The sequence below is a fragment of the Phodopus roborovskii genome, unplaced genomic scaffold (genome assembly GCF_943737965.1).
Source record: "Phodopus roborovskii unplaced genomic scaffold, PHOROB, whole genome shotgun sequence".
NCBI classification, from domain to species: Eukaryota; Metazoa; Chordata; class Mammalia; order Rodentia; family Cricetidae; genus Phodopus; species Phodopus roborovskii.
Window position 1 is genome coordinate 4,189,804 of NW_026126525.1, and position 13,017 is coordinate 4,202,820.

The window sequence follows — 13,017 nt, forward strand, 5'->3', positions numbered from 1 at the left end:
TCTTTTGTTTAAATTGACACACAAGTAGTAGATGGTAGAATAGTGTAGAAAAATTTAGAGAAAAATCAGTAATGAGATACTAAACTCATGAGAGATAATTGAGTTTGCTGCAAGTGGTGGCCATGAGAATAAAGAGAAATGTGTCAAGAACATTTTTAGATGCTGTGGTAAGTGCTTGGTGGTTCATACCTTAATCTCAACATGTGGGAAGCATAGGCAGGTAGATCTCTGTGAGTTTGAATCCAGCTTGTCCTACACAGTGAGGTATTACAGTCCAGGCAAGGCTACATGGTGAACCTCTTGAAATTCGCAGGCAAAATAGATGGAACTTGAAGAAACCCAGTCACAAAAAGAAGAACATGGTATGTGCTCACTTATATATGGATTTTAGACCTAGAGCAAAGGATCACCAGCCTACAATTCACACCACCAGAGGAACTAAGATACAAGGTGAATTCTAAGAAATTCATATAAAGTTCCTCACAGAAGGGTAAAGGAACCAGATCTCCTGAGCATATTTGGAGTGGGGGGGCAGTGAGTGGAGAGGGGGCCAAGAGAAAGAAGGGGAGGAGAGGAAAGCACATGGGACTAGGAAGATTGAGTCAGGGGAGGAATAGATGAGAGAAGAGAAGAGAGAGAGAGAGATACCATAAAAGAGAGAGCCATTATAGGTTTGAAGAGAAAATTGAACCTAGAGAAATGTCTAGAGACCTACAAGACTGACCCCAACTAACAATTTGAGCAACAGTGGAAAGGCTACCATAAATGCCCTTCCCTGATAATGAGATTGATGACTAACTTATCCACCATCATAGAGCTCTCATCTAGTAGCTTATGGAAAAAGAAGCAGACACCCACAGCTAAACACTGAGCCGAACTAGAATCCAGATGCAGAGAGGGAGGACAAGACCAGGCTGCAGAAACACATAGAGAGAGTTGACCTGAACAAGGAGCTAATGAGCCCCCATACTGATAGCTGGGAATCCAGCATTGGACCAACTGAGACCCCCTGAACATGGGTCTAAGTTAGAAGGCCTGGGCAGTCTAAGGGACCTCTGTCAATGGAACCAGGATGTATCCCTGGTTCACAAAAGGACTTTGGGAGCACACTCCCCATGGATGGATACTCCCTTAACCTAGAGGTAGGAGGGAGGGCCTAGTCCCTACTCCAAATGACTTAACAGATTTAGATGACCCCTTCAGGAAGGCATCACCCTACATGTGGAGTGGGGGAGGGTTGGGATGGGAGGGTGGTTGGGAGGATGGGAGGGTGGTTGGGAGGATGGGAGGGTGGAAGACAGGGAGGGAGGGAAGGAGAGGGAACTGGGATCGATATGTAACATAAGAAAAACAAATAAATAATAAAACAAAAACAAAAAAATTTGTGATAATTAGTGTCTGTTCTCTAGAGTGAGAGAGGAGACACGAAGTGAGTGTTGGTTTTGGTGAGGAAAGCTATGGAGAGGACAGCACTAGTGTCCCGGGACATCACTTCAGGGCACAAGTTAGAAAGGAAACTAGCCAAGACCATGCAATGGGGCTGGTGTCTCTTGCATCCTGAAGAGCAGGCATCCTGGTACTAGGAAGGCACATACTAGGGAGAGAAGTCCTTCATGGCAGCCTATGTAAAGCTCAGAACAGGCTTTACTGAATCAGTTTATGAAACCTAAACTGGTTTGGGATTGAAGCTATGGGAAGGAAGCTAAGGAAGAAAATAGAACAGATGCGGAATTCAAATCAGGAACACAGGGAAAATACTACCAATTGCTTCAAAGAAGGCAGACGATGGGGAAAAAGAAGCCCCGGAGGCAAAAAGAAACAGGAACAAAATCTCTCATAATAACAGGCAGAATTAAGGCACGATGGAGCTTGACAATGAACAGCAAGAATGGAAAAAAATACATAATAAATAGATACATAAAATCAAACAAACAAAAAGCAACAACAACAACAACAAAAACCCCTAAGGTAATGACAAAGGCAAGACCTTGCTGAGACTGGCCACTGATTCCACCATCCCTGCAAGCCTTCTTCGGGTAGTTTTGGTTTTGTGGTAGAAGTGTACACTGAACTTCAAAGCATGATGGCATAAGAGGCAGGCGAGGAAGCACAGGTGGAATGCAGACATTTTTGTTGGCACAGGGGAGACAGAGTGAGTGGATGGGTAAGCTGAGTGTTGGCTTTTTTTAGTGTAACAGAGGACTGAACATCAATCGTGCACAGAGGAAAAGCAAAGGTACAAGGAGAGGAGCATAATTCGTGAAACCAGTCTTGGTTCTGTCCTCAAAAACATTTTGCTTAAAAATTCCATAACACCCAGTGGCCCAGGAAATACCTTAACAAATATTCATTAACAAAATGACAGCTATTTTACATAGTTCCCATAGCCTTTACTTGTTTATCACTCCTTGTGTGAGAAAGACTTCTGGCATGGAATCTTGACCTCTTTCTTGGAGGAAAGAGAGCCTTTTCCTCCCCTGGGAACTCTCGGGGAATAGGGGACATAGCTGACCTCTTCCTCAGACTGGAGGAAAGTATGCTGTCTTTTCCTGTCCTGAATGAATTCATCCCCACAGAAAGTGCTTGTGCTGGATGTAGATGTTAAGAGTGAGAGGACCTAAGCATAACAGCCACAGACTTTGTTCCTCAATACTTTTTTGTTTGGTTGGTTGGATTTGAAGGAACTTTTCGTTTTTAAGCCACTACTACTTCAAAACAACCAAGTCAACAGAAGTCCCGTGTAAAACAATACGTTGATCCAAGTTTCATTCCCTACAGAATATGAGATGCTGTAGACGGCAATAGCAGGGAATGTGTTCACTCATCTACAGAAGTCATAGAACAGGATGACACACAGCACCATCCTGCCTTGTTCTCCCACGTGTGTAAAAGGATACAGAATTCCCACAATGTCTACAGCAAAGTAAACAAAAGAAGAAAAACAAAAAACCAGACAATATATACACTCCCAATCTACAATTCTGCTTTTTAAATTGTTAATTACAGATTTCATGATGCTTTTTCATTCATAGAAAATTTTAAATTCCAAATTACTGCTGGCTAACAGCAGATTTGTGAGCAAAACCTAGTGAAGTGTAGGCATTTTAGTGTGGCTCAATGGTGAATATCCCATAATAAAATACACAGGAAAGCATAGGAGTTTCAGGGCTGTCTTGTCTTGTGTGTTGATTCCTTTAAAGATCTGAGTTGCATATCCATTCAACAGATGCTCCTTGCATAACCACAAAATGCTCCATGATCTTTGACCATATCACCTCCTAAATTATCCCAAAGCCTTTATTTATATAACACCAAAGCCAATACACAAGGATGTACTTAAGTTAACTTGAGCATCCTTTCTGGAGGGTTGTAACTCAATGAGGCTTGTTAAGAAAATGAAACAGTGATTTCTTCCCTAACATCCCCAGAAAACCGAAGCATCAAGCATGACTGCTCCTTAAGACATGTAAGTCTTGCTCCCTAAATTCTAATTTTGGAGAAAACAGATCCCAAGGCTTCTGGAGAACCTCATAAGTTTAAACTTGGAGGGACCATATAAGATGCTATCCATGAATGCAAACATGCCTCATTTATTTAAAGTGGCCTCTTTCCTTCCCTTCTAGTTTAAAAACTGTCTAAATCAAATCCCCCCAAGCATACATTTATTCATATTGGCATTGACTTTTCAGAAATTTTGTCTTGTGTCACTAAAGTTCTTGTTGCCAATTGAATGTCCTTTGGTACAGCAAACTTTCTATGCAGGTGTGAATGTGAAAATTAAATTTCAATGAAAATGAGTCGATGATAGGAAGGCCAGCTGTAGTTGATATTCCCATTGCTTAAAGGCCATGTTGAACTGAAATGGCCTTTTTCCTTCCAGGGAAGTGTTTTTATTTAGCAAACCCAAGTAGGGAACAGAGACATACAAAGATTCTGGACAGTTCCAAACACATGCAGATCCAAAGTAATTTTATTCTCAAAGGGCTTTCCTTGGGGTAAGGCTTGGAATGGAAGATATTGTCACCAACATGGTTCTGAGGAAGTTGTATGACCAAGTAACTGGCAAAGGATTCTGTGTGATATTTGAATCCATGATTGTCGAGCATTCATGGAGCTGCTTGGTCTGCCAATGGCTTTACTTGCTTGTTTATTTGGTGTGTGTGTGTGTGTGTGTGTGTGTGTGTGTGTGTGTGTGTGTGTGATAGAGAGAGAGAGAGAGAGAGAGAGAGGGAGAGAGGGAGGGAGAGAGAGAAGGGATTAATACAAATGACTACTATAATTTTCAAGACCATTGAGAAACCAGTAACTCAGCTTTGTTTTGGAATACAATGTGAAAACATTGGAAGATTAACACACACACACACACACACACACACACACACACACACACACACACATTTTCATATATTAAACACAAATCGCTTGTAAAATTACTTTATGCCAGTTTTTCAGTTTAATAGAACTTGCTGGTAAGTTAGAATTCACTTAAGAAACACAAATCATCTTCCACACAATTAGCCTTGTATCACCCATTTCTGGTCTCCATGCAGAAGAAAAGCAAGCACTAGGAGTACCTTTTGTCTTTAGGCTTCCCCACCAAGTACTTTCATGTTCCTCTCTGCTATACACGCATGTGAACAGCATGCCTATGAATGACTTTAAACAAAACACTTGAGCTTGATTAATAATATTATGTCTGTCCCTCAGGATAAGTTACTCACTGATTTCTTGACACATACCTCCAGGAACTTTATAGAAAGGAAACCAAACAGCACTTTTTTTTTTTTTAATCAGATGCAGGGATGTTTTAAGTATTCCAGAACAGCCTCCATGGCAACCTCTACTACAAACCACAACTAAGAACTTGGGCTTGAGCCAAACATCTCCAAGAACCCAAAATAGATGTCACTGCGTCTCTGCCCTTTTCTCAGAAGAGAAACGTACTGCCTCTTTGTCCAGCATGTTTTTATAAGCTTGTTTGTTCTGTTTCGTTCTTTATGCTAGCATTAATAAATAAGTAATCATTTTTAATGGCATTTGAGGTTGATGGGAGCTGCTAGAGACCTGTAAACTGTGTGGTAAGAGAAGAATTCATCAGTTTTAGATGAACAATATACATAGAAACAAAAAAAAAAAAAAAAAAAAAACCTCAAAACCAATACAGGAATTCAAAGAGTGGAGTGATTATGTGAACTTTCAGTAGAAGTGACAGCCTTGCACACAGTAGGAGAGTCCCCAGAGACAGCACTGCGATATTGAAAAATGTGATCATGTGTCCACATGATAATGCTGAACGACTTAGTCCCCTCTAGAGAGACACAGAAATATACAAAAGATCCCCAAAAGGTGAATACCTACCAATGGCTGATTCTTTCAAAAAACATGTCATTTTCACAGGCAAACTTGAAAATTTCACTTCTCAGAATCGCACATCTCCATTTCCTGTTTTTAGAGCAGTAGCAGATATTTCAAGCTGGCCTTCAAATGACAGAGGCTCTTGGGATCCTTCCTGTCAGCCTCCTGTCCAGGTTGTACTTTTTCCTTCTTCTGCTTTAGCAGTCCCTACGTGAGTTGGTAAGAAGACACTTGGTGGCATGTGTTGTGCTTGCTAGGAAAGTGGCTCCCTTAAGGTGGGTAAGGCTAAACTCTTGTAAATGCTATCTTATTTTTCCTAAGAGTTCCACACATCTCAGACTGGCTTCGGACTTACTATGTGGCAGAGTCTGACCTGAACTTTTGCCCCTTCTGCTTTAACTGCCTAAGTGCCAGGAGTACAGCCTTTTACCCCAACACCTAACTTCGCTGTTCGCAGGGTTACTATGTGGTAGGTGAGCACTCCACCAACTGAAATAAATCACTTCAAGTGAGTGAACAGATTTACTGGGATTTTTAAAAAGAAATGACAACAAAGAGAAGGAAGAGTTAAAATGTCCAATTAAGTGGAGAGGCAAACTGTGGTAAACCCCAAGTTCAAGAGTGTTTTTCAAATAAGTCTTCTAAGCTCTGGGCCTGACCGAAGTAAAAGTGATGCTCCCAACCTGCCGCCTCCTGCTCCTCTTCTGGTGGGCTCTCTCTGTATTGATTCTGAAGATGTACTAGCCCCTCCCCCTCGGCTAAAGAAGTCAGCCTATACCTCCTACCCAACACATACCTTACAAGTCAAATATCACACAGGACAAGGCTGGATAGCCCTGAAGAAAGCATTTGGATAAACTGACGACGACCTTTGGTTCCTGAAAGTAAAACAAGGCAATCCCAGCAGCTTCGACGGTCAGCAGCCACAAAAAAGTACAGCTAAAAACCAAACTATTTTAAACATTGCATTTTCTCACAGGAAGGAGTTTTTGTTTGTTGTTTTTAAAGGCAAACAAAGGTCAAATACCTACAGAACTCTCATACCCCAAAGAAACGGACCCTGAAGATTTTAAGGAGGAAAACAGTACCTTATAAGTAATTGGTCTTGTCTAACACAGCTGGCCCACAGTCGACTCCTTTAACTGTCTGCTGCCTCCAGTTAAAGACAATTCTGTTGGCAAGAAAGCGCAGAGCTCATCTGGAAAATATTGTTTGGACATAAACTGTTCCTTTCAAAGCAGTGGTAGCTATATTTAAGTTTTCTTGTAGACAGGACTATAAACTCTTCCTGTCGCTAAATTTCTTCCTCCTTCTTCCCCTCAGACTTAGTCAGTATCCTCCTATCCCATATATTGAAAAAAGAGACAGAGAAACGAGGTGGGGGGGGGGGTGGGGGGAACTTCTGCAAGGAAATATACCTTAAATAATGTAGTATTTGAGCATTTGGAAAAACAGCAGAACACAAAGGAGATGAAAGAATTGTAGAAAGCTCACAGGGACCCAGCAGCCCAGCACTTTCTCATTCTGTAGATCAGGTGAATGGAACCCAGAGAAAGTAGAGATTTTGATCTGAATGCCACTGGTCGGGCAACTGGATCGATAGTGGCCGCATTAATAGATGAGGCTTCACTGTTCAGTGTTTCCTCTGCACTGGGTACCTGCATCATTATAAACCATGCAAAGGCACTGGCAGTGAGCAGTAAGATAATTAGGACGTGGGGACCATCTGCTATCTGTGATCTCCAAGATACCATCTTCCTTGGCTTCATAGGCTTTAATATTTAAAGTTCCTCCAGAATTTCAGCTCTCTTTGCATACCGATGTAGTGAGGTAGTCCTTCTGTAGCACTGACCACGCCCATTGGGGGGTGGAGCGATGGGCGGAGGTGACCTGAGGAAGGAGGTCGGAGGGGGCCAGGAAGGCGCTCTCTTTCTGGCGTGACTCGGACAGGAGAGGATCGGGTTGAATTTCCTGGTGTTCATCTGTCTAGGTTGTAAGTTATTTCTCCCTGAATAAACATCTATTCGGCCTATTTGTTTATCCTGACCCTTATTTACCGCAATATACCGAGGGAATTATATTTTTCCAAGATAGTTTTAGGATTCAGGACCTTCCCCTTTTGAAGGTTGTTTCTACACATCAGCCTCCACAGAGCCCACTCTAGAAAGGGACCCATAGGAGAGGGGTTAGGTGTGATAATTTTGCTCAGCAACACACATACATGCGCACGCGCGCGCGTGCCACGCGCGCGCGCGCACACACACAGAGAGAGAGAGAGAGAGAGAGAGAGAGAGAGAGATATGCAGTACTAATCTCTCAGTACTATAGCTCCTGAACTTGAAACATCTTGATTCTCTGTGTGTGTGTGTGTTCCTTTTTTACACACTAACACTGAGTTACACCAATCCTGACAACCCCCTGCTTATATGAGATAAGTCAGAACACATAAAGGATATATTTTGAAATCATCCTCATCACTATTATTTGTCCCAAACAGCAACAGCTGTTTGACATCTTAAATTCACACATGACTGGATCGGGCTGTGTTGGTGCTTGTTTACTCTCCCAGCACTGGAGAAACTGAGGCAGGAGATCATGAGTGAGAAGATAGTGAATCCATCCAAAGAAACTAACAGCAACTGCAGACAGCAAATACTCAGGTCACCCAGGACATGGGACTTGTTGTGCAGACCATGCTGGCCTCAGACTTAAGCTATCCTCTTTCCTCTGCTTCCTAAGCACAGGGCTTATAGGTATATGCCACCATGCTTGGCCACAGTGACTCACTCCTAAACTCTGAAACTCCAAAACTCCTTTGGTTTTTTTTAATTTTCCTCTTAAGTCATCTGTTGGATTTGGATTTGGGCAGAAAATAAGGCCCTTATGACCAAGTAATTATAAAAGCATAATGCTTCAATGACAATTAAATTTTGTGGATCATATTATCCAAAGTGACGAAATAATGGTTATGCTAGCAAGTTCTCCAGTAAGAAATTGAGGTAGAAAACATGAGTCTTGAGAAAGAAATCTTGGAAAAATACACCGCATGATTTTTTTTTTTACACAATAGCAGAATTCCATTCTCCTTCCATAATTTCCTATTATGTCTAATTAAGCTTCATGAAAAGGTAAAGTTCAGACATTACCACAGGATTTATAGATCAAAGCACCCAACACACACACACAAACACACACACACACACACACACACACACACACGTATTTTCTGGGGATATGCTTACATGTTTTCTGTATTTCCCAAGCTTTGCTTTACATGTTGGTTATTACCTTGCATCTGATAGAAGCAGTCGAAGGGAAGAAGAATGAAATTTTGCAAAGGAAGTAGGCTATGGGAGTCATTTTAGACGTGAGTGGAACGAGGCCAAGTGACCCACAAGGAAAGGTGGGGAGAGAGGCGTGCACACAAACCATTTAGAGCAGGAGTCAGCTGAGCCACAGATAATAAAATAGATGACCCTGAATCCAAGAGCCAATGTCTCTCAAAATAGGTTAAGTAAGATGGCCAAGTGGCAATTTTGGTGACCAGGACAAGCAACAGGAAATTGGCCTTTAAACCTACTTCCCCCCCCTTTTTTTTTTCAAACTTGATGATAGTAATTTAGGTAGTTTTTAGACTTGTGTTCTACAACAACTTAGTGGCTTATATTTGGGTGCTTCATTTTCACCAACTATATTAATCTTTTCTGATAATTTTTATTTAAATTTGAAACAAGCGTATTTTACACATCAGTCCCAGTTCCCACACCCTCCCATCCTCCCTTGTCCCCTCCCCCCACCAAAAACAACCTACTTTTTCATTCATGGCATGAGAAGGGGACATGTGCTGTCAATATGTAAATTCTATACAATCTAAAATTGTACAAGGTTTCACAAGCATTTTAGAAAACATTTTTTTTGTGCCTCTATATTTACGTTTCTGGCATGTATTCCAGGCTGCCTTGCTTTGCAGTGCACTGGGCCTTGGAGAAGAGTCTAATTGTGCTTTAAAGTCTAGACCCATGGGGCTGACCCTGATGGGTGAGCCCAGGAAAAGGCTGTATTCACAATGGTGAGCAGAGCAGTCAGAACACTCTACCTCTTCATCTCCTCTCAGCTTTAGGGTTTACAGGAACATTGAAAGGAAGTGTATGCTTTTCACTCTGAGAATTCTAGACTGATGGTAAAGAAGTTGGCTACACAGCAACAGCTTCTCAGTCACACTGCACTAGGCTTGGGAGAGATCTCATGTTTAGGGAGATCTCATGGTTGGGGAGATCTCATGGTTGGGGGAGATCTCATGGTTGGGGAGATCTCATGTTTAGGAAGATCTCATGGTTAGGAAGATCTCATGGTTGGGGAGATCTCATGGTTGGGGAGATCTCATGGTTAGGGAGATCTCATGGTTGGGGAGATCTCATGGTTGGGGAGATAACATGTGTGTGGGATGTCTCATGCTTGGGGGCTTTTTACACTTTATACTGGTGCACAGAACATCTCAAGCCTCAACTTCCTCTAGTCCAGCAGGTCTCAACATGTGGGTTGAGACCCCTTTAGAGAAAAAGGGCCATTTCACAGGGGTCACAGATCAGATATTCTGCATGTCAGATATTTGCATTATGATTCATAACAGTAGCAAGATTGCAATTATCAAGTAGCAATTAAGTAATTTTATGGTTGGGGATCACCACCACATGAGGAACTGCATTAAAGGGTTGCAGCATTAGAGAAGTTGAGGACCACTGCTTAACCAGTTCACTTAGACTTCTCCATCCACTCGCAGTCTATCCCACCATCTCAGAACACTCATTGCCCTTCCATTCCATAACAACAAGTGGTTTTTCGTCTTTCCTTCCCCTGCTTCCTGACATTCCTCCTCTGCTCTGCCTCATTCCTTCTGCTGTTTCTGTTGCTCTGTCATCTCATGCTGCCCATGATTTCCCATAATGCCATTGCTTCATCCCCCCAGTGCTTCCAAGTGCACCACACATGGATCATACTGCTCCTGGTTCCTGTGCTAGTTATAGCGCCTGCTCCGGACTCCCATTATTCCTTCCAAATTTCCCAACCTTCTGCTCCACGTGTCTAAAATATTCCTTACATTGATCAATATTTTCACAGACTGTCTCAGCATTCAGATTTCATCTTATACACCACCTCCTCAGTGGGGAAAAATGGCCTTTTCACCTAATCTCGTCCTCCTATGTGGAAACTGCTTATCCTGTTTCTATAGGTTAGATATTTTTTCACCAGTATCTAAAATGATCTTTTGTGCTTTTTGAATATGCTCATTCATCTGAGGGCTATGACCCTTCTGGGATGAATTCAGAACTGTATCAATGAGGAGAGATACATTTTATAAATCACATTGCTAGTGTTGAGAACAGTATAATATAAAATAGGTATTTGGAAAGTGTTTAATTAATTAGTAATATTTCTTTCCTGGGATCCTGCTTTTCAGCTAGCAGACACCCAAGTGCACAGACATAAAGCATGAGGTAATCCACTTCCTCAAGTGACTCTGCACATCCTGTGGCTCAGCCATGAGAAATTATGGGAAGTAAGTATGGAGTCCCAGAGGGTTCTAAAGAGTTGTATTTATACAAGCCATCTCTAAACTTTTGAATTTGGGCCAGGCCAGATAATATCCTGGATGTGCCAGCATATCCTCAATGGATACTTGAGCACACCTAACTAGATACTTGACTGTATTTTATAGGTCTTCAAGCTCCAGGACACCCCTCCCTTGGCCAATCACCTGCACTCTACGGCAATTTCTGATACTGAAGCAGAAGACAGGCTGGAACCAGTCCTATCCTAGCCAGATGGTTTCAACATGCTTCTGTTACCTGACAATGTTTTGGGAGCAAAAACAAAACCCTTACACTTGAGACATATTTGTTCTGAGTGAAAGCAGAGGAGATGTTGGAGCAGTGAGCTCACAGGTCATTTAATCTCCTGTCTCAACTTGGATCCACATGGATTCCAAGCTTTCTTGTGAACTGTGAATTAGATTTCCTCTCCAGTCTCCTATCCCACAGCTTCCTGGTTACCTGTTCTAGTGACTCAGCTCTTCTGCATCCTGGGTCTCAGGTTCATTGTGAGGTGATGCCACTGGCTCAGAGCACCTGGACCCAGTCTTGTGAGGAAGGTGGCTGTGGCATGATCATGCAGAGGGTGACAAATTGTTAGGGGAAGATGACTTTCCACATGTATGCACTGAGTCTCCTCCCAGAGGCCTTGGGGAAAAGAAACAGCTTCCCTCAAAACTGAGGCCACTCACAAAAACAACTTAATTTACAGTATTAAAACAATGACTGTCCTTTTTCTATACATTAATACAGGTTTATGAATGCATTTATTTGAGCAGTGACTCAAAATGTATTTATTGATCATTTCCTTAGACAAAGACTTCAATAGATTTTGGAGTTAATTTTTCTCTCTTATTTTATGATGAGTTGTATTTTTCGCATCTCAGACTACTGCTGTACAAATTTCCCCTCCCCTTCCTGGAATGTACTGATCCTGAATTTACGGAGTTTGGAAGGTGCCCTGTGTGCCTGTGTGAGTGTGTGCACATGTGTGTGCATAAGCATTTGTTGACTGTGTGTGCCAGTGCCTATGTGTGAGCCTATTCATGTGTGTGTGTGTGTGTGTGTGCATATGCGTGTGAGTGAGTGTATGCACCTGTGGAAATGGGACCAGTCTGTAGACTATAAGGGAGAAAGTCATGGTGTTGGGTCAGGGGCATCAATGTGGCATGAAACAAGGTTGGAAGTAACGGGAGGAGGCTTTTGTGAGGGGTGAAGTGATGATGCATTCTGAATGTAGAAATGGATTAAGATTCCAGGCAGGATGTGTTGCATATTTGGGTCACCTCAAGCAGTTCCACAAAACTACAGTGTGTAATAAGTGATGTTGATGAAGCATGTGGAGCAGAAAAGTAGGCAAAAGGTGATTTTCATTTTGCTGTTTATTTATTTTGCTACTTGTTTATTTATTTGACAGAGTCTTGTGTAGTCCAGGCTAACCTCAAAATATCTCAGAAGAACTTGTGATTCTAGTGTGTGCTGTGCTGGGGTTAACTCCAGAGCATAGTGAGCGCTTGGACCAAACACTCTAGCATCTCGGCTATATCCCAGCCCCTTCAGTTTTACCCAAAAGGCAATGACTGGGGATCTAATTACTTTCTTAAAAGCCATTGAAAGATTTTCATCAGAGGATATTTTATTTTTTAAATGGCATTTGGCAAATAATTCAGGGAGAGGATGTTTAAGGGACAACTGAAGATATCATCTCTGCTCAAAGTAAGAAACTGGTAATTTGGAGTTAGATGGGAGGGACAGAGTAATAGATAAAAGTCTCGAAATTTATTTTAAATTTTCCTCAGGTAGAAAGGCGCTAGAAAAGCAAACATACTCTGAAATCCCCATGGTTTATTACAGAAATAATAAAACTAGTATGAGCCAAGGCTAGCATTTAATAAATCACTATTACATAGGAGACATTTTCATAATTGTCTTTATGTACAGACAAGGAGACAGGCAACCAGTATGAAAAAGGAAGACAGATTCTGAACCTATATTAGTCTGATTATAAATACATATACAACACACATATATACATATGCATCATATACAGATAGCTCTTATACATATCCATCAT

General features: G+C 41.8%; 1 protein-coding gene across 2 annotated transcripts in view; it reads right to left on the reverse strand.

Annotated features, from left to right (window-relative positions):
• The window catches only part of Arhgap24 (Rho GTPase activating protein 24), a 370,730-nt gene that overhangs the window by 141,205 nt on the left and 216,508 nt on the right, over positions 1-13,017 (reverse strand). Inside the window, exon 1 of one of the 2 annotated variants that reach the window (XM_051198151.1) lies at positions 6,444-6,683. The exons of the other annotated variant lie outside the window; for it this stretch is intronic. The gene's annotated coding sequence lies outside the window, so the exon portion shown is untranslated. Of the gene's footprint in view, positions 1-6,443; positions 6,684-13,017 lie in introns of those variants that run through there. 2 annotated transcript variants of the gene reach the window in all.